Below are 27,051 nucleotides of genomic sequence, written 5' to 3' on the forward strand. Positions count from 1 at the left end.
ATAGGCGGGTGTTGAACAATGAGAACACATGGACACAGGGAGGGGAGTACTACACAGTGGGGTCAGTTGGGGGGAAATAGGGGAGGTATGGTGAGGGGTGGGGAGCTGGGGAGAGATATCAAGGGGAGAGATGCCAGATATAGGTGATGGGGAGGAAGGCAGCAAATCACACTGCTATGTGTGTACCTATGCAACAATCTTGCATGTTTCTTCACATATATCCCAAAACCTAAAATGTAATAAAATAAATAAATGGGAAAAAATATTCTGGAATTGAAAATTACAATGACTGAAATTAAAAGTTCAGCAGATTTGAGCAAGCAAAAGAGAGAATAAACTAACTTGAAAAGCAATGGAAACAATACAAATCTGAGTAATAAAAAAAAAATGAAGAAAAATGAACAGGGGCTCAGAAAAATATAAGACATCATTAAGCACACCAAGATATACATAATGGGAGTACCAGAAGGACAAATACTCAAAGAAATTATTACCTTTAAATTCCCCAAATTTGATGAAAAACAATAATAATCTACACACCCAAGAAGCTCAATAAAATTCAACAGGATAAGCATTTAAAAAGCTATATCCAGACACATGATAAGTGAAAGTTTTTGAACATCAAACATGAAAAGAAATCTTTGAAACAGTAAGAGAAATATGACTCATCACATAAAGGGGAATAACAATGAGATTAACAGCTGACACCCCCTCAGAGTTCATGGAGTACAGAAGGCAAAAAGGATGTATTCAAAAATCTGTGAAATTTAGAATCCTATATCTAGAAGAGCTATGTTTCAAAATTAAGAATAAATAAATACATTCCCAGGTAAACAAAAAGTGAGAGAATTTCTTGTTGGCTAATCTGTCTTACAAGGAATACAAAAGGAGGTTCTTCATGCTAAAAGCAAGTGACACTAGAGAATAATTTGAAGTCATATAAAAAAATAAAAAGTGCTAGTAATTATGGAGGTAATAATAAAACAAAGTATGATTGTATATTTCCTCTACTTCCAAAATTTATTTAAAAAGCAATTGTATAAAAAACTTCTTAAGGGGTACTCTTGGGGCATAACATTTGTAATATATTCGACAAGAATAACACAAAGCAGTAGATGGGGTGGGAAAGAAATTATAATTCAAGTAAGGAAATTACACCACATGGTACTTCAAATCTAAAAGAAGAAATGAAGTGAACCAAAAGTCATAAGAAGGTTGAAATTTTAAAAACACAATAAATATGTTTGTGTTCTCTTTTTTCTCTAATCTTCTTTAAAATACATAAGATTTTGCAAAGCAATAATTATAACCATGCATTCTTGAGTTTTTAAACATATGTAGACATAGTAAGTATAATAATAATCACCCAAAAAGAGAAGAGAATAAAGCTACGAAGTAGTAAAGTTTTTATCTCTTACTAGAATAAAGTTAGTATATAAATCTCAAGCAAACTGTAATAAATTAAGGTGTATTTTATAAGCCACATAGTAACCACAAGGAAACTAACTCAAAGAAAATATAATCCGGCTGGGCGCAGTGGCTCATGCTTGTAATCCCAGACTTTGGGAGGCTGAGGCAGGCAGATCACCTGAGGTCAGGAGTTCAAGACCAGCTTGGCTAACATGGAGAAACCCCTTCCCTACTAAAAATACAAAAATTAGCTGAGTGTCGTGGCGCAAGCCTGTAATCCCAGCTATTCGGGATGTTGAGGCAAGAGAATCGCTTGAACCCAGGAGGCAGAAATTGCACTGAGCTGAGATCACGCCACTGCACCCCAGCCTGGGTGACAGAGCAAGACTGTCTCCAAAAAAAAAAGAAAAAATAATCCAAAAAAATGTTAAAAAAATTAAAATAGTATACCGTAAAGTATTCACTTAAGACCCGCAACTCCAGAGCTGGAACAAGATGATGGAATAAAAGGCTCCATCCAATCGTCCCTCCTGCTGCAAGGACACCAATTTAACAACTTTCTACACAAAAAAAGCACCTTCATAAGAACCAAAAATCAGGTGAGCAGTCACAGTACCTGGTTTTAACTTCATATTGCTAAAGGAGGCACTAAAGAGGTAGGAGAAAACAGTCTTGAATCGCAGAAACCACCCTTCCCCCATCCCACAGCATTGCTGTGTGGTGGGGGAAGGAGAGCACAATTGTGAAGTATTGAACTAATTGCTGCCCCATTATAGCAGAAAGCAAAGCAGGACCAAGCTCAACTGACCCCTGCCGAAGGAAGGAGTGTTTAAACCAGCCCCAGCCAGAAGGGAACTGCTGATCCCAGCAGTCGGACCTTGAGTTCCACAAGCCCTGCCACCGTGAGCTAAAGTACTGTGGGACGCTAAATGAATTTGAAAGGCAGCCTAGGCCACAAAGCCTGCAACTCCTAGGAGAGTCCTAGTGCTGAACTAAGCCCAGAGACACTGGAGTTGGGGGGCACGCAAACTACTGAGACACCAGCCAGGGTGGCCAGAGAGTGCCAATATCACCTCTCCTAACCTCAGGCTGCACAGCTCAACAAGACTCCAAAAGAGACCCCTTCCACATAAGGAGAGGAAACGGAAGAGTGGGGAGAACTGTCTTGCATGTTGAATGCCAGTTCAGCCACAATAGGATAGGGCATGGGTTGGGGTGATGAGACCCCCTTTCAGGCCCTACCTCCTGGACGTTTCTAAACAAACCTTGGGCCAGCAAGGAACTCACACTGCCTTGAAGGGAAAGACCCAGTTCTGGCATCACTCATCACCTGCTAACCAAAGAGCCCCTGGGCCCTGAATAACCAACAGTGATACCCAGGTACTGCATCAAGGGCATTAGGTGAGCCTCAGACTGGCTGGCTTCAGGTGGGACTCAGTGCATTGCTAGCTATGGTGGCTAAGAGGTGAAACTCCTTCTTCTTGAGAAAAACCGAGGGAAAAGTAAAGGGGACTGTGTATTACATGCTGAATACTGGCTCAACCACAGCAGGACAAGGAAAGGGTCAGGGTTGTGAGGCCTCCTCTCCAGGTCCTAACTCCCAGACATTTCTACACAAACCCTGGGCCAGAAGAGAACCCTCTGCTTTGAAGGGAAGGACCTACTTCTAGAATCATTCATCACCTGCTAACCAAAGAGCCCTTGGGTCCTGAATAACCAGCAGTGATACTCAGGTACTCCATCGAGGACCTTGGGTGAGATCGTGAGACTTGCTGACTTCATGTGAGACTCAGTACATTCCTAGCTGTGGTGGCTTCAGGGAGAGACCCTTCTGCTTCAAAAAAAAAAAATAGAGGGAAAGTAAAGGGGTTTTGTCTTGCATTTTAGGTACCAGTTCAGCCACAGGAGAGTAGAGCACCAAGCAAGCTCTTGAGGTCCGCAATTCCAGAATTGGCATTTCTGGACCTGCTATGGGCCAGAAGGGAGCCGGGTGCTGTGAAGGGTGAGTCCGAGACCAATCAGCATTCACCAAAAGCTGACTGAAGAGCCCTTGGGCCTTAAGGAGATTACTGCAGTAGTCAGGCAGCACTTCTTGTGGCCTGGGATGGCAGTAGCCACAGGGTGAGTTTCCTCTGCCTTTGGAAAGCGGGAGGGAAAAGTGGGAGAGATTGCATCTTGTGGTCTAACTGAGAGCTCAGCCACAGTAAAATATAATAGAGCACCAGGTAAACATCCAAGGTTTCTGACTCTAGTCCCTGGCTCCCAAATGGCATTTCTGGACTCTCCCGGGGTGTGGGGGAATTCACTGAACTGAAGGGAAGAACACAGGCCTGTCTGGCTTTGCCACCTGCTGACTATAGAGCCCCAGGGTCTTGAGCAGTGCGTAGCTAGGTGGTTGCTAGGCAGTGGTTACAGCGCACCTTGGGTGAGACCCACTGCTGTGCTGGCTTCAAGTCTGACCCAGAGCAGTCAGAGTGGTGGTGGCGACAGGGGGACTGTATCACTAAACCCCCAGTTTCAGGTAGCTCAGAAAAAGGGAGAGAGAGAGAGAGAGAGAGCAGGGAAAGAGAGAAAGAGAGAACAGAGAGAGAGAGAGACAGAGACAGAAAGAGACTCTGTTTGTCTGGGAGAAAGTACGGGAAGAAAACAAGAATCTCTGCTTGGTAATCCAAAGAATTCTCCCAGATTTTGTCCAAGACCATCAAGGTAGTACCTCTACATGTCTGCAAAAACTAGAGCATTAGTGGGCTTGGGATGCCCCCTAAAACATATACAGCTCAGATCACAACACCCAAGTCCTTTTAAATATGGGGAAAGCCTTCCCAAGAAGGGTGGATACAAACAAGTCAAGACTGTGAACTGTAAAACAGATACCTAACACTAAAATGCCCAGACACTAATGAACATCTACAAGTATCAAGACAATCCGGGAATACATGGCCTCATCAAATAAAATGAGGCACCAGAAACCAATCCTGGAGAAAGAGAGATATGTGATCTTTCAGACTTAAGTTTTAACAGGCAAATTTGTTTGAAATAAAAAGAATCAAGCAGAAATTCTGGAGTTGTAAAATGCAATTGGCATACTGAACAAGACTGCATCAGAATCTTTAAATAGCAGAATTGATCAAGCAGAAAAAAGAATTAGTAAGACTGAAGACAGGCTATTTGAAAATATACAGTCAGAAGAGACAAAAGAAAAAAGAATAAAAACCCATGAAGCACACCTACAAGATCTAGAATATAGCCTCAAAAGGACAAATCTAAGCATTATTGGCCTTAAAGAGGAAGCAGAGAAACAGATAAGGGTAGAAAGTTTATTCAAAGGGATAATAATAGAGAACTTTCCAAACCTAGAAAGAGATATCAATATCCAAATACAAGGAGGTTACAGAACACCAGATTTAACCCAAAGAACGCTACCTCAAGGTATTTAATAAGCAAACGGCTAAAGCCCAAGAATAAAGAAAAGATTCTAAAAGCAGTAAGAGAAAAGGAAAAAAAACAACATACAATAGAGCTCCAATACATCAAGCAGACTTTTCAGTGGAAACTTTACAGGCCAGGAGACAGTGACATGGCATATTAAAACTGTTGAAGGAAAAAAACTTTAAAATAGTATAACCAGCAAAAATATCCTTTAAACATGAAGGAGAAATGGAAACTTTCCCAGATAAACAAAAGCTGAGGGATTTCATCAACATCAGACCCGTCCTGCAATAAATGCTAAAGGAAGTATTTCAATCAGAAAGAAAAGGATGTTAATGAACAATAAGTAATCACTTGAAGGTACAAAACTCACTGATAATAGTAAGTATACAGAAAAACACAGACTATTATGACACTATAATTGCGGTATGCAAACTACTCTTAAGTAGAAAGACTAAATGATGAACCAATCAAAAATAATAACTACAATAACTTTTCAAGACATAGACAGTACAGTAAGATATAAACAGGAAAAAAATGTTTAAAAATACGGGGTCGAAACTCCTAACGCAGCAACCAGGCTGCACAGCAGGAGGTGACCCGCGGTCAAGTGAGCGTTACTGCCTGAGCTCCACCTTCTGGCAGATCAGCAGCAACATTAGACTCTCATAGGAGCACGAACCCTACTGTGAACTGCACATGGAAGAGGTCTAGATTGCACATTCCTTACGAGAATCTAATACCTAATGATCTGAGATGGAACAGTTTCATCCTGAAACCATTCGCCACCCGACCCCCCTCCACCCATGCTCCATGGAAAAATAGTCTTCCATAAAACTGGTCCCAGATACTAAAAAGGTTGGGGACCACTGCATTAAAGAACTAAAATGAGGGCCAGGCAGATGGCTCACACCTGTAATCCCAGCACTTTGGGGGGCGAAGGGGGGCAGATCACTTGAGCTCAGGAGTTTGAGACCAGTCTGAGCAACATGCAATCCCGTCTCTACAAAAAATACAAAAATTAGCGAAGTGTGATGGTGTGTGCCTGTAGTCCCAGCAACTCAGGAGGCTGAGGTGGGAGGATGGCTTGAGTCTGGGAAGCAGAGGTTGCAGTGAGTCAAGATCATGCCACTGCACTTTAGCTTGGGAGATAGAGCCAGACCTTGTCTCAAAAAAACAAACAACAACAAAAAGAACTAAAATTAGAAATACCATTCGATCCTGCAATCCCGCTACTGGGTACCCAAAGGAAATCATTATATGAAAAGACACATGCATACACATTTTTATAGCAGCACAATTCACCATAGCAAAAATATGGAGCCAACCTAAATGACCATGAACCAACAAGTGGATAAAGAAAATGTGGCATATATACACCATAGAATACTACTCAGCCATAAAATGGAAAAAAATATTGGCCTTTGCAGCAACTTGGATGGACTTGGAGGCCAATAATCTAAGTGAAGTAACTCAGGAATGAAAAACCAAATCTCCTACGTTCTCACTTGTAAGTGGGAGCTAAACTATGAAAATGCAAAAACAAGAATGATATGATGGACTTTGGAGACTTGGGGGAAAGAAGATGGAAGGGGGCTGAGGGATAAAAAACTACATATTAGATACAGTGTATACTGCTTCGGTGTTGGGTACACCAAAATCTCAGAAAAAAAACACTAAAGAACTTACCCATGTAACCAAAAACTACCTGTTTCCAAAAAAAAAGAAAAAGAAAACTATTGAAATAAAATTAAAAAACTTAAAAAGTTGTTAAAATGTGTGTGGGGGGGAATATGGCATGCCAATGGAAACCCAAAAAAATCAGGGGTGCTGATATTTAAATCACACAAAATGGATGTCAAGACAAAAACTGTAAGAAGAGACAAAGAAGGTCACCATATAAGGATAAAGGGAACAATTCCACAAAAGGATATAACAACTTTAAATACATATGCACCCGACACGGAGCACCCAGATGTATAAAGCAAATATTATCAGAGATAAAGAGAGACATAGACTTCAATACAATAATAACTGTAAATGACAACACCCCATTTTCAGCATTGGGCAGATCTTCCAGATAGAAAATCAAAAAAGAAACATCAGACTTAATTTGCACTATAGAACATATAGATCTAATGGATATTTACAGAACATTTCATCCAATAGCTGCAGAATACACATTCTTTTCCTCAGCACATGGATCATTCTCAAGGATAGATAAAATGTTAGGTCACAAAACAAGTTGTAAACATGCAAAAAATTAAAATAATACCAAGCATCTCTGACGACAATGAAATAAAACTAGAAATCGGTAACAAGAAGAATTTTGGAAACTATACAAATACATAAAAATTAAACAATATGCTTCTGAATGATCAGTGGGTCAATTAAGAAATTAAGAAGAAAATTGAAAATTTTCTGAAAACAAATGATAATGGAAACATCACATACCAAAATGTATGGAATACAACAAAATAAATGCTAAGAGGGAAGCTTACAGCTATAACTCCCTACATCAAAAAAGAAGAAAATTTTCAAATAAACAATCTAACAATGCACCTTAAAGGACTAAAAAAGCAAGAACAAACCAAACCCAGAATTAGTAAAAGAAAAGAAATAATACAAATCAGAGCAGAAATAAATAAAATTGAAATAAAGAAAATAACAAGAAAGATCAATGAAACAAAAATGCGGTGTTTTGAAAAGTGAAACAAAATTGACAAACCTTTAGCCAGACTACCTAAGAAAAAACTACAGAAGATACAAACAAAATCACAGTTGAAAGAGGAGACAGTACAACTGATACGACAAAAATTCAAAGGATAATTAGTGGCCACTATGATCAACTACATGCCAATAAATTTAAAAATTTGGAAGAAATAAAAAGATTTCTAGAAGCAAACAACCTACTAAGTTTGAAGCATAAGGAAATCCAAAACAACAAGTAATAAGATCAAAGCAGGCGAATCACTAAAGCCCAGGAGTTCGAGGCTAGCCTGGCCAACATGGCGAAACCTATCCCTACTAAAACCATAAAAATTAGCTAGGTGTGGTGGCACATGCCTGTAATCCCAGCTACTCAGGTGGCTGAGGCACGAGAATTGCTTGAACTCGGGAGGTGGAGGTTGCAGTGAACAGAGGTCACGCCACTGCACTCCAGCCCTGCAGCCTAGGCGACAGAACAAGACTCTGTCTCGAAACAACAACAACAACCCCAATATATAAAAAGATCATTCATCATGACCAAGTGTGATCCGCCCTTGGGATGCAAGCATTGTTCAACATATACAAATCAATCAATGTGATACATCATATCAACAGAATGAAGGGTAAAAACCATATGATCATTTCAATTGATGCTGAAAAAGCATTTGAGAAAATCCAACATCCCTTCATGATATAGCCCCTCAAAAAACTGGGGATACAAGGAATATACCTTAACATAATAAAAGCCATATATGATAGACTGATAACCAGTATCATATGGAATGGGAAAGAACTAAGAGCCTTTCCTCTACAATCTGGAACACAATAAGGATGACCATTGTCATTACTATTATTCAACATATTACTGGAAATCTTAGCTAGAGTAATCAGGGAAGAGAAAGAAATGAAAAATATCCATTTCGAAAAAAAGAAGTCAAATTATCTTTGCTTGCAGAAGATATAATCTCATATTTGGAAAAACCTAAAGACTCCACCAAAAAACTATTAAAACTGATTTTAAAATTCAGTAAAATTGCATGGCACAAAATCAACATGTAAAAATCAGTAGCATTTCTATAAGCCAACAGTGAACAATGTGAAAAAGATATAAAAGAAGTAATCCTATTTACAATAGCCACAAATAAAATTAAACACCTATGAATTAACCGAAGAAGTGAAAGATCCCTATAATGAAAACTATAAAACACTGATGAAATAAATTGAAGAGGGCTAGGCATGGTGGCTTACGCCTGTAAACCCAACACTTTTGGAGGCTGAGGCAGGCAGATCACTTGAGGTCCGGAGTTCAAAACCAACCTGGTCAACATGGTGAAACCCCAGCTCTACCAAAAATACAAAAATCAGCTGGGCATAGTGGCACATGCCTGTAATCTCAGCTACTCAGGAGGCTGAGGCAGAAGAATTACTTGAACCTAGGTGATAGAGGTTGCAGTGAGCCGAGATCGTGCCACTACACTCCAGCCTGGGTGACAGAGCAAGACTGCATCTCAAAAAAAGAAATAAATAAATTGAAGAGGACACCAAAAAGTGGAAACATATTCCATGTTAATGGATTGGAAGGACCAATACTGCTAAGATGTCCACACTATCCAAAGCAATCTACAGATTTGATGCAATCCCTATCAAAATACCAATGACATTCTTCATAGAAATAGAAAAACCCAATCCTGAAATTGATATGGAACCACAAAACACCCAGAATAGTCAAAGCTATCCTAAGGAAAAAGAACAAATCTGGAGGAATCACACTACCTGACTTCAAATTATACTACAGAGCTATAGTAACCAAAATAGCATGGTACTGGCATAAAAACAGACACACAGACCAATGGAACAGAATAGAGATCCCAGAAACAAATCCACACACCTAACACTGAACTCATTTTGAGTGTCAAGAACATACACTGGAGAAAAGAAAGAGTCTTAGAGAAATGGTGCTGGGGAATCCAATATGCAGAAGAATGAAACTAGACTCCTATCTCTCATCATACATGAAAATCAAATAAAAATGGATTAAAGACTTAAATCTAATGCCTGAAACTATAAAACTACTACAATAAAACATTGGAGAAAAATATCTATAACATCAGTCTGGGCAAAGGTTTTTTTTGAGATGGAGTTTCACTCTTGTTGCCCAGGCTGGAGTGCAATGGTGTGATCTTGGCTCACCGCAACCTTCACCTCCCAGGTTCAAGTGATTCTTCTGCCTCAGCCTCTTGATTAGCTGGGATTACAGATATGCGCCATCACGCCTGGATAATATGTTTTTGTATTTTTTTGTGTGTGTTTTTATTTTATTTTATAAATTTTTTTATTTTATCATTATTATAGGAATACTTTTTTTCCCCCTTCTCAGTTCTTTTTTTTTTTTAATTGCATTTTAGGTTTTGGGGTACATGTGAAGAACATGCAAGATTATTGCATAGGTACACACATAGCAGTGTGATTTGCTGCCTTCCTCCCCTTCACCTATATCTGGCATCTCTCCCCATGCTATCTCTCCCCAGCTCCCCACCCCCAACTGTCCCTCCCCTATTTCGCCCCAACAGACCCCAGTGTGTGGTGCTCCCCTCCCTGTGTCCATGTGTTCTCATTGTTCAACCTATGAGCCTGTGAGTGAGAACATGCGGTATTTGATTTTCTGTTCTTATGTCAGTTTGCTGAGAATGATGGTTTCCAGGTTCATCCATGTCCCTACAAAGGACACGAACTCCTCGTTTTTTATGGCTGCATAGTATTCCATGGTGTATATGTGCCACATTTTCCCTATCCAGTCTATCCTCGATGGGCATTTGGGCTGGTTCCAGGTCTTTGCTATTGTAAGCTGTGCTGCAATGAACATTCGTGTGCATGTGTCCTTATAGTAGAAAAATTTATAATCCTTTGTATATATACCCAGTAATGGGATTGCTGGGTCAAATGGAGTTTCTATTTCTAGGTCCTTGAGGAATCACCACACTGTCTTCCACAATGGTTGAACTAATTTATACTCCCACCAACAGTGTAAAAGTGTTCCTGTTTCTCCACATCCTCTCCAGCATCTTTTGTATTTTTTGTAGAGACGGTGTTTCTCCATGTTGGTCAGGCTGGTCTCAAACTCCTGACCTCAGGTGATACACCCACGTCGGCCTCCCAAAGTGCTGGGATTATAGGCGTGAGCCACCCGTGCCCGGATGATTTCTTAAGTACTGGCACAAAAGCAACAATGGACAGACAACTGGGATCACATCAAGTTTAAAAGCTTCTGCACAGCAAAGGAAACAACAAAATGAAGAGATGACCCACAGAATTGTAGAAAATAATTACCCATCTGACAAAGGATTAATCACCAGAATATATAAGAAGCTTAAATAACTCTATAGGGAAAATCTAATGATCCAATCGAAGAATGGGCAAAAGATTTAAATAGTTCTCACAAGAAGACATACAAATGGCAGACAGACAAATGAAAAACGCTCAACATCATTGATCATCAGAGCAATGCAAATCAAAACTACAATCAGATATCATCTCCATGTGGTTAAAATGGCTTATATCAAAAGACAGGTGATAACAAATGCTGGTGAGGATGTAGAGAAAAGGGAACCCTTGCACACTGTTGGTGGGAAAGTAAATTAGTAAAACCACTATGGAAAACAGTTTGGAGGCTCCTAAATAAGCTAAAAAATGAGCTGCCATATGATCCAGTAATCGCACTGCTGGGTATATAGCCAAAAGAAAGGAAATCAATATATTGAAGACATACCTCCACTCCTATGTTTGTTGCAGTGCTGTTCGCAATAGCCAAGATTTGGAAACAACCTCAGTATCCATCAACAGATGAATGGATAAAGAAATGTGGTACATTTATACAGTGGAGTCTTATTTAGCCATAAAAAAGACTGAGATTCTGTCATTTGCAGAACCACAAATGAATCTGGAGATCATTATGTTAAGTGAAATAAGCCAGGCACAGAAAGACAAACATCACATGTTCTCACTTATTTGTGAGGCCTAAAAATCAAAACAATTGAACATGTGGACACAGAGAGTAGAAGGAAGGTTACCAGAGGCTGGAAAGTGTTTGCGGGGTGGTTTGGTGAGGGGAAGTAAGGATGATTAATGATTATAAAAACTAGTTAAAAAGAAGGAATAAGACCTACTATTTGATAGCACAACAGGGTGAGTATAGTTAATAACTTAATTGAACATTTTGAAATAACTAAAACAGTATAATTGGATTGTTTGTAACACAAAGGATAAATGCTTGAAGGACAAGATAGCCCATTTTCCATGATGTGATTATTTCACATTGAATGCCTGTATCAAAACATCCCATGTATCCCATAAATATGTATGCCTAATATGTACCCACAAAAATTAAGAACAAAATCTGTAGCCAAAATAATTAATAATAATAGATGGAACAACTAGGCAGAACATCAAAAGTATATATAAGACTTGCAGAACACTATAAACCTACTAGACCTAATAGACATCAGTAGCACACTTGTATTAATCCGTTTTCACATTGCCATAAAGAACTGTATGAGACAGGGTAATTTATAAAGAAAAGAGATTTAATTGATTCACAGTTCCACATGACTGGGGAGGCCTCAGGAAACTCACAATCATGGCAGAAATAGAAGCAGGCACATGTTACATGACAGCAGGCAAGAGAGAGAGGACAAAGGGGGAAGAGCCCCTGACAAAAACATCAGATATTCTGAGAACTCACTCACAATCACGAGAACAGCATGGGGGAAACAGACCCCATGATCCAATCACCTCCCACTAGGTCTCTCTCTTGACATGTGGGGATTAGAATTCGAGATGAGATGTGGGTGGGGACACAGAGCCAAACCATATCAACATTCCTACCAATAATAGCAGACTACAAATTCTTAATTGCACATAGAACATTCTTCAGAATGGAACATATCCTAGGCCACAAAAGGCCATATTAGATTTAACAGTTCCTTGTCTACATTGAATTAAACTAGAAATCAAGACAAAAAAGAAATGAGAAAATTACCAAATGTGAAAATTTAACAACACATGCCTAAATAACCAAAGGGATCAAAGAATAAATTACAAGTGGAATTAGAAAGTGCCTTGAGATGAATAAAAAGGAAAACACACATACCAAAACTTATGAGGTACAGCTAAAGCAACAGTTAAAGGAAAATTTATAGCTATAAACATCAATATTTTTAAAAAGATCTCAAATCAATATGCTAACCTTAGGAAGAGGGAAAAGGAAGAGCAAACTAAGCATAAATTAAGCACAGAGGGGGAAAATTACAAAGATTACAGTGGAAATAAATGAAATTGATCACTAAAAAACAATACAGAAAAATCAACAAACCCAAAAGTTAATGCTTTCAATATATCAAAATATGGACACTTTGAGCTACATTGACCAAGAAAAGATGAGAGAAGGCTCAAATTACTACAATCAGGAATAAAAGAAAGGACATCGCCACTGACCTTTAGGGAAAAACTATTCCTAAAAGACTAGAGATGTATTGCCCCGACTATGTGCCCTCAAACAAATTTCAAGCTCCCTAAATTTATATTTCCTTATCTGTACAAGTCATTTTCAAACTTTTTCTAAGAAGGTGAATCATTTTTTCAAATAAAATCTTACAGGGACATATTATATAAAAAACTGACTAAAGCCTAACTTCTCTACCTGAAGCAACATGAGAATCTTAGAGAATTGTGGAAAAGACACTTCTTTCTCTTAAATGAGATCCTGAGGCTCTTCTGGTAAAACCTAATGACACCACAAAACATAATCTCTAAATTACTAAATAGGTGATCTGTAAGGTTTCTTCCAGCTCTAAAGAGTTATCTATATTAAATTATTTTCTGTATTGAAATTGCTATTATACAATTCATTATACTTCCACTAGATGGTGCTAATACTTTCATTTCCATTAAAAATAAGCCTTGTATATGATAATTGTCAGAGTTAATAATTTTTCCCAGTATATGTAAACCCTTAGCTTTTCAACGAACTACTATATTTCTTCTGTTATCCTCATTCCAAGCCTGTGACACACATAATATTGCACCTAGTTTTCAGGTGAGGATATTGTGGTACATAGTAGTTAGCTGAGTGATTCAAAGTCACAGTTTATCATTAATAAATTTTCTGCCAGCTCTGAGATCTTCCCTTAGATCACGTTGCCTAATGATGTCAGATTCTCAGGGCCTCAGGCTGAGAAGATAAGGGAAAATAAAGGAATGAACATTAAGTACATTAAAACTGGCACAAACATCCTGTGGCCTTGTGTGATGGAACATCAATGTTTGTGCACATAAATACATTTATAATTTCTTTTATTTCTCATTATAAGACTTCTGGTAATATATATTCCTACCTACACATAGTGAAGGCAAAACAATAATAAATTTAAAATCTCATATTTAAATACTATCCTTAAGGAAAATATGATAGTTATTTTAAATGCAGTATAGAAATTACATAATCTAGGTTTATTAAACCTAAGCACTATGAATTTAGAAAGTAACAGTATAATTTTTGCTGGATTTTTCTTTTAATTTCAAGAGGTATACAAAAAGTTTTATATAGGCAGAAAAGAGACACAGTTCGCTCCCAACTCAGCAATGCTCCATCAAGGAAAAAAAAACTATTCCTGACCAATAGAAAGCAACTCACATTACTTACCAACAGAGACAGGTTTCAGATTATTATTTAGAGAATTTTAAATGGTGCTGGAAAAGGATCTCAAAAATTTACTACTCCCCTAGCATACTGCCTACACAATCATTTACTAACATCCCCAAACTCTAGCAACAATACATTTAGTTTTATAAAAGTTAATATAAACTGTAACCATAAAAGAAGGAAGCTGAAGAAACTATGATATGGTTGTATCCCTATTAGGAGAAAAGCAGCACAGAGCTCCCTTTCTCTGCATTGAGAAATACTCTTATTTTTATTAACCTACAAAGAACTCTTCTCTTCAAGAATTTATAAGCATAAGTACCTAGTCTCTGACCTGTAAGTCAAAGAAGTAATATCATTAAATCTCATTTATTAAGGTCAATTTTGTATTTTCTTTTTACAGAACATCTTAAGGGTTTTATCCAACTCTTTGGGATGCTGTCCAATTCAAATGTCTTCTGTTATTTTACCAATTTAGCTCACTATCTCTAATATAACAGGAGATCACCAACTAGAAATTTTCCTGTGTATACTCTTTGGCTTTACTTCATTCCATTAATCTTTTTTAACTGCAATCTATTTTGAAAAAAACTTTAAAAAAAAATCCTTAAATCTTCCAAATGCATTTCAATGATTCTGTTTTTGAGTATGGTAACGGATGCTCACTTTACATTCCATAATACATATTTTTGTGATACTTAAATTTTTATAACAAGCACAAATAACTTTTTTAATACACAGAGAAGTTTTAAACTATATTTTTTACTATATCTGTGGATGGAAGCCTTCCATTTTGACTGTTCTCCCTTACATTTAATTCGCCATAACTATAAAATAGGAGGTCTTAGGCCCACCACCGTGGACCCAGACTTCAAGCCTGCCCCAGTAGCAAGTTAGCTCCTACTGCCCAAAGCTCCAGGCTTGCCTCATGAACCCAGCATCCAGGCATGTCCCAGTTATGGACCCACCCTCATCACCCCAGGCTCTAGGCTTATCCCAACAGGAGACTGATCCCATTAGCCACAGTGCCAGGTCAGTCCTCATGGCATGAAGCTTAATGCTGGGCTCTCACCCAAGTTCATGGCCTGCCTCAGTGCCAGGATAGACCACAGAAATCCAGATTCCAGGCTGGCCATGCAGACACAGGCGCTAGGACAGCATACCTGGGAACTCCAGCAAAAACTTGCCCATGGACTTAATGAGATGAGCCACCCAGAATCACTAGACAGGCAGACTGGTAAAGGGCTTTCCCTGCTGAAGCAAGTGTGTAAAGACTGAAAAACTGTGCTTACTTGTTCAAATATGCAGATACCAATGCAAGGCCACAAGGATCAAAAATAAGCGGAGCCAGGTGCAGTGGCTCACAGCAATAATTCCAGCACTTTGGGAGGCTGTGGTGGGAGAATCACTTGAGTTTAGGAATTCAAGACCAGTCTGAGCAACATTGGGAGACCTCATCTATATAACAATTTAAAAATTAGTCAGGCATGGTGATGCATGCCTGTCGTCCCAGAAGATATGGGAGGCTGAGGTGGGAAGATCATTTGGGCCGAGAAGGTTGAGGCTGCAGTGAGTCATGACCACCAGTCACCGATCCTAAAGAAATTAATATCTATAAACTGCCTGAAAAGAATTCAAAATAATCACCTTAAAGGAGGTAAGTTAATTACAAGAGAACACAGACAACTAAAGAAAATAAGAAAATATATAAACAAAATAAGAAGAAATTCAATAAATAGAAACACAAAAAGAATGAAACAGAAATTCTGGAGCAGGACAATACAATGATGAAACTAAAAATGGCCATATAGAGAGCTTCAACAAAAGACTCTATGAAGCAGAATAATCAGCAAACTCAAAGACAGGCCATTTGAAATTATCCAATCAGAGGAACCAAAAAAAAAAAAAAGAGTGAAGAATGCCTATGGGATTTATGGGACACCATAAAGCCAAACAAACAAACAAACAAACAAAACACTATAGGAATCCCAGAAGAATTCATAAACAGGAGTATAGAAAGAGAAAGGGTAAGACAGCTTAGTTATGTAAGGTACTGACAGAAAACTTCTGTAATCTGTATAACAAAGAGAACATCCAGACCATGAAGCCCAAGGAAAGCGAAATAAATTGAATATAAAGAGATCTTAACTAAGACATAATATAATGAAATTAATAAAAGTCAAAAAAGGGAGAATCATGAAACTAATAAGAGAAAAGTGATTTATCACATAAAAGTGAATCTCCACAAGACCATCCATAAGATTATCACCAGATTTCTCAGCAGAAACCTTGCAGGCCAAAAGGGGTTGGGAGTGATACATTTTACGTGCTTAAAGAAAAAAAAAACTGCCCAGAAGAATATTATAATATAGTCAGTAAAGCTATGTTTCAAAACTAAAGAAGAAATTATTTCCTAGAAAAATAGAAAGCTGTGGGAGTTCATCACCACTGCCCCACAAAAAAATGATGAAGAGAGTTCCTCAAGTTATTAATAAAAGGATGCTAACAATATGAAAACATATAAATGTATAAAACTTGCCATAAAGGTAAGAATAACTCAAATTCACAATATTGTAATATTGTAATGGTGGTACATAAAACACTTTTAAATATACTATAAAAGTTAAAAGAAGAAGGAGCTTCAAGAGGACTGACTAGAGGCATCTCATACTTGCCGCCTCCACTAATAAGAACCAAAATAGTAGATAATCATACTTCAATAGATCATCCAAGAGAGAACACTGAAGTTTAACAGAGAAGTTACAGGAAAAAACTAATGCAAAAAAGGAGAGGGAGGTGAAGCAGCTTGCTTGGCCAAGACTGGCTGCGAGCTGAGAGAGACTCCCCAATGCAGAGAAAAGGTAAGTGACAGACCCTGAGTGGACCACAACCCCACTGTGGACTCTTGCAATCCTAGCCACAGGAAAGCCCCTAGACCCTTGTAGGCCCTGAAAATAACGTAGAGAGCTACCTAGAAATCACACAATAGCACTGTTCCAGACAGGGAAATTGGCTGGGTCCCACACTCCTAAATCAGCAGCAGATACAGAAAAACATCATTTTGAGATCCCAGCCCACAACAGACTGTGCACTGTCCTGGGGCCCAGCAGCACCAGGGTTAGGGTGGGAGTGAAGCACAAGCTGCAAAGAATAAATGTACCTCTATGTGATAAAGGCCATATTTGACAAACCCACAGCTAATATCATGCTAAAAAGAAAAAAATCTGGAAGCTTTCCTTCTAACAACTGGAACAAAACAAGAACGTCCACTTTCACCACTCCTATTCAAAACAGTACTGGAAGTGGAAGTTGTAATCAGAGCAATCAAGCAAAAGAAAATAATAAAAGGCAACTGAATTGGAAATGTGGAAGTCCTTGCTGATGATATGATATGATCTTATATCTAGAAAAACCTCATAACTCCATAAAAAACTCCTAGATCTAAGAAATAAATTCAGTAAAGCTGCAGGATAGAAAATCAACATACAAAAATCAGTAGCATTTTGATACATTAGTGAACTAGCTGAGAAATAAATCAAGAAAAATACCCACTTAAAATAGCCACAAAAGAATGCCTAGTAATAAATTTCATAAAGGAGGTTGAAGCTCTCTACAACTAAACCTAAAAAGAACTGGTGAAATAATTTGAAGAAAACATTTTTTAAAAAGACATCCCGTGTTCACAGGTCAGACGAATGTATATTATTAAAGTGACTGAAGGGCCCAAAGTGATCTACAGATTTAATGCAATCTCTATCAAAATACCAATGTCATTTTTGACAGAATTAGAAAAAATAATCCAAAAAAAGAGCTTGAATAGCCAAAGCAATCCTGAGGGAAACAACAACAACAACAACAAAAAGCTGGGGGCATCATATTACCTGACTACAAATATATTACAACCTTTATTAACCAAAACAGTATGATATTGGTACAGAAACAGACAGATAGCCCAATGGAACAAAACAGAGAATCCAGAAATGTAGCCAACTAATTTTTGACAAAGGAATCAAGAACATAAATTGGGGAAAAGATGGTCTCTTCAATATATGGTGTTGGAAAAACTGGATATCCATATGCAGAAGAACAAAATTGAACCCCTGTCTCTCTCACCATATATAAAAATCAACTCAAGATAGATTAAAGACTTAAATGTCAGACATGAAACTATAAAACTATTAGAAGAAAACACAGGGAAAATGCTTCAGGACATTGGTCTGGGCAAAGATTCTATGTCTACAACCTCAAAGACAGACAACAAAAACATGAATAGACAAATGGTACTATATTAAACTAAAAGGCTTCTATACAGCAAAAGAAACAATAACAAAGAGACAAGCTGTTAAATAGGATAAAAATATTTGCAAACTATTCATTCTACAAGGGACTAATACCTGGAATATACAAAAAATTCAAACACCTCAACAATTAAAAAACAATCCCATTAAAAAGTGAGATAAAGGACATGAACAGACATTATTCAAAAGTAGACATACAAAGCCGGGGACAGTGGCTCACTCCTGTAATCCAGAAGTTTGAGACCAGACTGTCCAACATGGTGAAACCCTATCTCTACTAAAAATACAAAAATTAGCTGGGTGTCTTTACACATGCCTGTAATCCCAGCTACTCAGGAGGCTGAGACAGGAGAATTGCTTAAACCCAGGAGGTGGAGGTTACAGTGGGCCAAGATCACACCACTGCACTCCAGCCTGGTTGACAGAGAGAGACTTCATCTCAAAAAAAAAAAAGGCATACAAACAGCCAAACAAGTATATGAACAAATTTTAAACATCACTAATCATCAGAGAAATGCAAATCAAAACCACAATGAGATATCATCTTACCCCACCTAGTCAGAATGCCTATTATTAAAAAGACAAAAGTTAATGGATGGTGGAAAGGATGCCGAGAAAAGAGAATTATTAGGCACTGTTAATGTCAATATAAATTAGTACAAGTACTATGGAAAAGAGTGCTGATTTCCAAAAAATCTTAAAATAAAACTGTGTATGATAATAGCAATCCCACTACTGGGTATTTAGCTGAAGGGAAAAAAAATCAGTATATCAAGGGGATACTTGCACTAGCATGTTTGTTGTAGCACTATTCATAATAGAAAAGATATGTAATCAACCTGTGTCCGTCAACAGATGAATGGATAAAGAAAATGTGGTATATAAACACGATAGGGTACTGTTCAGCCATAAAAAGAATAAGATCCATGCCTGTAATCCCAGCACTTTGGGAGGCCGAGGTGGGTGGGTTGTTTGAGTCCAAGAGTTCGAGACCAACCTGGGCAACATGGTGAAACCCTGTCTCTACTGAAAATGCAAAAATTTAACCAGGCATGGTGGTGTACTTTGTGGTCCCAGCTACTCGGTACACTGAGATGGGAGAATCACCCGAGCCCGGGAAGTCGAGGCTGCAGTGAGCCAATATTGCATCACTATACTACAGCCTGGGCAATCAGAGTGAGACCCTGTTTCAGGGGGAAAAAAGAATGAGATCCAGTCATTTCCAATGACATGGATGGAGCTGGAGTTCATTATGTAAAGTGAAGCCAGACATACAAAGACAAATATCACATGTTCTCACGCATATGTGGGAGCTAAAAATGTTGATCTCATGGAGGTAGAAAACAGAATGATAATACTAGAGTCTGGGAAAGGTGTGTGGGTGGGAATGGGGAGATGAGGGGAGGTTGGTTAATGGTTACAAATATATAGTTGGAAGGAATAAGTTCTAATGTTCAGTAGTAGAGTCGGGCAAACAATAGCAACCATGTATTATATATTTCAGATAGCTAGAAGAGAGGACTTGAAATGTTTCCAACATATAGAAATGATACTCAAAGTGATGGATACCCCCAAATACCCTGACTTTATTGTTACACGTTCTATGTACGTAACACTTACGTAGAGCCCCTACATATATAAAATGTTATGTTCTTTTTTTTTCTTTTTTAGAGAGGCAGTTTTGCAATGTTGCCCAGGCTGGTCTTGAACTCCTGGCCTGAAGCATTCTACCTACCTGAGCCTCCCAAAGTGCTGGGATTACAGGCACAAGCCACCATGCCCAACCTAAATTCAAAGAAAAAAGTACGTATTTAAAATAGCTACAGTTACATTAACGTGTTCATTAATACAAAATATAAAATGATGTAAACTGTGACATCAAGAAACAAAATGTAGAGGGGAAGGAATAAAATGCAGAGCTTTTTATGTGATCAGAATTAAGTTTTGGTTTTTTTGTTTTTTTTTTGAGGCAGAGTCTCACTCTGTTGCCCAGGCTGGAATGCAATGGCGCGATCTCGGCTCACTGCCAACTCCGCCTCCCGGATTCAAGCGATTATCCTGCCCCAGCCTCCTGAGTAGCTGGGATTACAGGTGTGCGCCACCACACCCAGCTAATTTTTGTATTTTTAGTAGAGACGGGGTTTCACCATGTTGGCCAGTATGGTCTCAATCTCCTGACCTCGTAATCTGCCTTCCTCGGCCTCCCAAAGTGCTGGAATTACAGGTGTGAGCCACCTCGCCTGGCCCCAGAATTAAGTTTTTATCAGCTTAAAATAAACTGGTATAAGATGTCTTACATAACTGTCATGGCAACCACAGGCAAAAGATTATAATTGATATACAAAAAATAAAGACAAAGGAATCAAACCGTATCATTATTATAAAAAATCAAGTCACAAGAGAAGACAGCAAGAAGGGAAGAGCAAAGAAACTATAAAACATTCTGAAAACAACTAATAAAATGGCAATAGTAAGTCCTTACTTATCAATAATTAATTTAACTGTAATGGATTAATTTCTCCAACCAAAAGACACAAACTGACTGAATGGATAAAACAACAAATCTATTTCCTTCCTACAAAAGACTCACTTTAGCTTTAAGGATGCACATAGGCTGAAAGTGAAGGGATGGAAAAAATACATTTTATGCAAATAGTAACCAAAAGAGAGCAGGGTTGGGTATACTTATATTGGAAAAAAATAGACTTTATGTCAAAAACTGTCATCAGAGACAAAGAAGGGCATTATATAATGATAAAGGAGTCAATTCATCAAGAGGATCTAACAGTTGTAAATATATATATACTTAACATCAAAACACCTAAAATAAAAACCAAATATTAACAGAAATAAAGGGAGAAATAAACAGCAATACAACAACAATAGAAGGAGACCTCAAATATATATATTTGTACATATATATTTATATATATGTACAAATTTTAAAAATAAAAATTTTTAAGTATTTTGAGACAAATGAAAATAAAAACAATCCATACCAAGGCTAACAGGATACAGTAAAAGAATTTCTAAGAAGAAAGTTTGGCCGGGCGCAGCAGCTCATGCCTGTAATCCTAGCACTTTGGAAGGCCAAGGTGGGTGGATCACCTGAGGTCAGGAGTTCGAGACCAGCCTGGCCAACATGGCAAAGCCCCATCTCTACTAAAAAATACAAAAATTAGCTAGGCGTGGTGGCACGTGCCTGTAATCCCAGCTACTCGGGAGGCTGAGGCTGGAGAATCACTTGAACTTGGGAAGTGGAGGTTGCAGGGAGGTGGAGGTTACAGTGAGCCAAGATAGCACCACTGTACTCCAGCCCTGGGTGACAGAGTGAGACTCTGTCTCAAAAAAAAAAAAGTTTACAGCAATTAATACCTACATCAAAAAATAAAATTATCAAATAAACAACGCTGCTTCTCAAGGAACTAGAATAAAAATAAACTAAGCCCAAAATTAACAGATAGAAAAAAAAATAAAGATCAGAGCAGAAATGAATAAAATAGGTACTACAAAAAACTACAAAAGATCAATGAAACTAAAAGTTGGTTTTCTAAAAGGATAAAATTGACAAACATTTAGCTAAACTAACAAATAGTGAATAATCAAATAAAATCAGAAATGAGAGAGGACACATTACAACTGATATCAGGAATAAAGAATCATAAGAGACTACTATAAACAATTATACATCAACAAACTAGATAACCTAGAAGAAATGGACAAGTTCCTAGATATATACAACCTACCAAGATTGAATCATGAGGAAAAAGAAAATCTGAACAAATAATGATTAAAAATTAAATTCAGTAATAAAATGTCTTCCATCAAAGAAAAGCCCAGGACCTGATGGTTACACTGCTGAATTTATAAAACAGTTTTTAAAAAACTAATTATGAAACATGTATTAACAACATGTGGTCAGGTACGGTGGCCCATGCCTGTAATCCCAGCACCTTGGGAGGCCGAGGTGGGCAGATCACCTGAGGTCGGGAGCTTGAGACCAGCCTGACCAACATGGAGAAACCCCATCTCTACTAAAAATACAAAATTAGCCAGGTGTGGTGGTGCATGCCTATAATCCTAGCTACTTGGGAGGCTGAGGCAGGATAATCGCTTTAACCCGGGAGGCAGAGTTTCTGGTGAGCAGAGATCGCACCATTGCACTCCAGCCTGGGCAACAAGAACAAAATTCTGTCTCAAAAAAAAAAAACACACACACACAAAAACACAACTAGCCAGGCATAGTGGTGCATGCTTATAGTTCCAGCTACTCAAGAGGCTGAGACAAGAGAATCGCTTGAACCCAGGAGGTGGGGGTTGCAGTGAGCCAAGATTGTTCCACTGCACTCCAGCCTGAGCTACAGAACGAGACTATCTCAAATACATACATACATATATATATATATACACACACACACACATGATGCAGCAAAAGCAGTGTTACAAGGAAAGTTTATAGCATGAAATGCCTACATAAAGAAGTCTAAAATTAACAATGTAACATCACACCTAGGGGAATTAGAAAAACAAAAATCCAACTAATCCCAAAGCTAACAAAAGAAAAAAAAAAAGACTAAAACCATAGCAGAACTGAATGAAATTGAGACGTAAAACTGCATACAAAAGATCGATGAAACCAAAAGTTGGTTTTATTTGAAATAATAAACAAGATTCACAGACTGATAGCTAGATTAACAAAGAAAAAAGAGAAAGAAGATTCAACCGAGCACAATCAGAAATGACAAATATCATAATTATAACCAATCCCATAGAAATACAAAAGATCCTCAGAGACTACTATGAACACCACTATACACACAAACTATAATCTGGAGAAAATAGATAAATTCCTGGAAATAACCTTCCAAGATTGAAACAGGAAGATATTAAAACCCTGAACAGACCAATAATGAATACCAAAATTGAATCAGTAATAAAGAACATACCAACCAAAAAAAAAAAAAAAAAAAGCCCTGGACCTAGAATTTACATCCAAATTCTACCAAGCATGCAAAGAAGAGCTGGTACCAATCCTACTGAAAATATTCCAAAATATCAGGGAGGAGCAACTCCTCCCTAATTCATTCTACGAAGCCACCATCATCCTGATACCTAAATCTGGCAGAAACAAGGAAAAACAAAACTTCTAGCCAGTATCAGTGATGAACATCGACGTAAAAATCCTCAACAAAATACTAGCAAACTGAATCCAGCAGCACGTCAAAAAGTCAATTCACCTCTATCAAGTAGGCATTATTCCTGGGATATAAGGTTGATTCAATATATTCAAATCAATTAATGTGACTGACCACATAAACAGAATTAAAAACAAAAACCAGATGATCATCTCTAATAGTCACAGAAAATTCATTCAATAAAATCCAACACATTTTCGTGATACAAAAACCCAATACACTAGGCATCAAAGGAACATACCTCAAAATAATAAGAACCATCTATGACAAACCCACAGCCAATATCATAATGAACAGGCCAAAACTAGAAGCATTTTTCTTGAGAACTGGAACAAGACAAGGATGGCCACACACCACTCTGATTCAACATAGTACTGTGGTATAGTTTGAATGTCCCCACCAAAATCTCACGTTGAATTGTAATCTCCAGTGTTGGAGATAGGGCCTGCTCGAAGGTGTTTGGATCATGGGGACATATCTCTCATGAATGGCTTAGGCCATCCCCTTGGTGATGAGTGAATGAATTCTCATGAGATCTGGTTTTGTAGAAGTGGGTGGTACCTTCCTTCTTACCCCTCCTCTCTTTCTTCTGCTTTTGCCAGGTGAAATGTCTGCTCCCACTTCACCTTGTGCCATGAGAAAAAGATTTCTGAGGCCTTACCAGAAGCAGATGCCAGCACTATGTTTCCTGTACAGACTACAGAACCATGAGCCAATTAAACCTTTTTTCTTATAAATTAAATAGTCTCAGGTATTTATTTATAGCAAGCAAGAATGGCCTAATACATATTATGTATCCTAGCCAGACCAATCAGGCAAGAGAAAGAAATAAAAAGCATCCAAAAATTAAAATTAAAATTAAAAATAAATAACAAAATTAAAAGAAAAAAAATGCATCCAAATAGGAAAAGAAGTCAAACTATCTCCCTTCGCTGACATTATGATTCTATAACTAGAAAGCACTAAAGACTCAAAAAAAAAAAAGGCTCTTAGAACTAATAAATGGCCCCAGTAAAATTTCAGGATGCAAAATAAGTGTAGAAAAAGACAGAGCAAGATGGCCAAACAGAAGTCTCCACTGATCATTCTCCCTGCAGGAGCACCAAACTTGAAAACTATCTACACAAAAAAGGCAATTTTTTAGGAACCAAAAATCAGGTGAGTGATCACAGTTCCTGGTCTTAACTTCATATAACTGAAAGAGGCACTGAAGAGGGTAGAAAAGACAGTTGAATTGCCGACACCACCCCTACCCCATTCACAGCCACATAGGGGGAAGAATCTGTCCTTTTGGGGGATAGAGAGCGCAATGATTGTGACACTCTGCATTGCAACTCAGTGCTGCCCTTTCACAGCAGAAGGCAACATTGGGCACAACTCAGTCAATGTCAATGGAGACTGCATTTAGACCAGCCCTAGTCAGAGGGCAATCATCTCTTCCAGTAATTGGAACTTGAGTTGTAGCAAGCCTCATTTCTGTGGACTGAAGTGCACTGGGGTCCTAAATAAACTTGAAAGGCAGTCTGGTCCACAAGGCAAGTCCTTGTGGGTTTGGAGTCAGTAAACTTAGGGTCATGTGAGACACCAGCCTGGGTGGCCAAGGAAGTGTCTATCCTGCCCCTCCCCCAAGCCCAGGCAGCACCACTTGCAACTCCAAAAGAGACCCCCTTCCTTCTGCTGAAGGAGAGGAAAGGGAAGAGTAAAGAGGGCTTAGTCTTGCAATTTGGATAACAGCTCAGCCTTGGTAAGACAGGACACCAGGAAGAGTCATGAGACACCCATTCCAGGCCCTAGCTACTGGATGACATTTCTAGACACACCCAGGGCCAGAAGGGAATCTGCTGCCTTGAAAGGAAAGACCCAGTTCTGAAAGGATTCATCGCCCACTGGCTAGAAAGCTGACAGATTTTGAATCATCAGCAGTGATAGCCAAGTAGTGTGTACCATGGGTGGGCCTTCAGTGAGAATCTGAGATGTGCTGGCTTCAGGTGTGAGCCAACACATTCCCAGTTATGGTGGCTATGGGGAGAGTCTCCTGCTTGACAAAAGAAAAGGGAAGATGACAGGGGACTTTATCTTGCAGCTTAGGTACCAGGTCAGCCACAGTAGGCTAGAGCACCAAGCAGTCTCTTGGGGTCCCTGATTCTAGACCTTGACTCGATGGCACTTCTGGACCTGCCCTAGGCCAAAGAGAAGTGCACTGCCTTGCAAGATGAGTCCCAGATCGGGCACCACTCACAAGCTGACTGAAGAGCCCCTGGGCCTTCAGTGAACATCAGTGGAGCCTAACAGTACTCCCCATGGGCCTGTGACAGTGGTGGCCATAGGAAGATACTCTGCTTATGAAAAGAGGAGGGAAGAGCAGAAAAAACTGTGTCTTGTGGCTTGGGTGCCAGCTCAGCCACAGGAAAAGGAGCACCAGGTAGCTCCCTAAGGATTCTGACTCCAGGCCCTTGTTCCCAGCCAGAATCTCTGCACCTGCCAGAAGCCAGAGGGAGCTCAATGCCCTGAATTGAAGGACACAAGCCCGGCAAGCTTCATCACCTCACCTGCTATTGTAGAGCCGTAGTTCATTAACCAAACATAGGTGGTAGCCAGGTAGCAGCTTATAGCAGGCCCTGAGTGAGATCCAGTGCTATGCTGGCTTCAGGTCAGACAAAACGCAGTCCCAGGGATGGTGGCCACAGGGGTGCTTGTATCACTCCTCCCCTAGCTCTAGACAGCTCAATACAGAAAGACAGACTCCATTTGTTAGACAGAAAGTAAGGGAAGAAAACAAAGAGTCTCTGCTTGGTAATCCAGAGAATTTTTCTGGCCCCCATCCAACACCACCAAGGTGAGACCTCTAAAAGTTTGCAAGAGCCACAGCATTACTGGGCATGAGGTGCCTCCTAAGGCAGATGTGGCTGCTGTGACCAAAAACATAGATCACGACATGTAAATATCCCTTTGGATATTAGAAAGCCTTCCCAAAAATGATGGGTACAAACAAGGCCAGATTGCAAAGACTACAGTAAATACCTAACTCCTCACTGCCCAGACACCAACAAACATCCACAAGCCTCAAGACGATCCAGGGAAACATGACCTTACCAAACAAACTAAATAGGCACCAGGGACCAATCCCGGAGTGACAGAGATATGTGACCTTTCAGGCAGAGAATTCAAATTAGTCATTTTGAGGAAACTCAAAAAACTTCAAGATAACACAGAGAAGGAATTCAGAATTCTCTCAGATACATCTAACAGAGCGACTGAAATAATTACAATGAAGCAAGCAGAAATTCTGGAATCGAAAAATGCAATTCATATA

At 38.8% G+C, this 27,051-nt stretch overlaps 1 protein-coding gene across 1 annotated transcript in view; it reads right to left on the bottom strand.

Moving 5' to 3' along the window:
- Positions 1-27,051, bottom strand: part of TEX11 (testis expressed 11) — a 325,387-nt gene that overhangs the window by 215,385 nt on the left and 82,951 nt on the right. The gene's annotated exons all lie outside the window — the stretch shown is intronic.

The sequence above is a fragment of the Sapajus apella genome, unplaced genomic scaffold (genome assembly GCF_009761245.1).
Source record: "Sapajus apella isolate SASKATOON/1434 unplaced genomic scaffold, GSC_monkey_1.0 scaffold91, whole genome shotgun sequence".
In the NCBI taxonomy this organism is placed as follows: domain Eukaryota; kingdom Metazoa; phylum Chordata; class Mammalia; order Primates; family Cebidae; genus Sapajus; species Sapajus apella.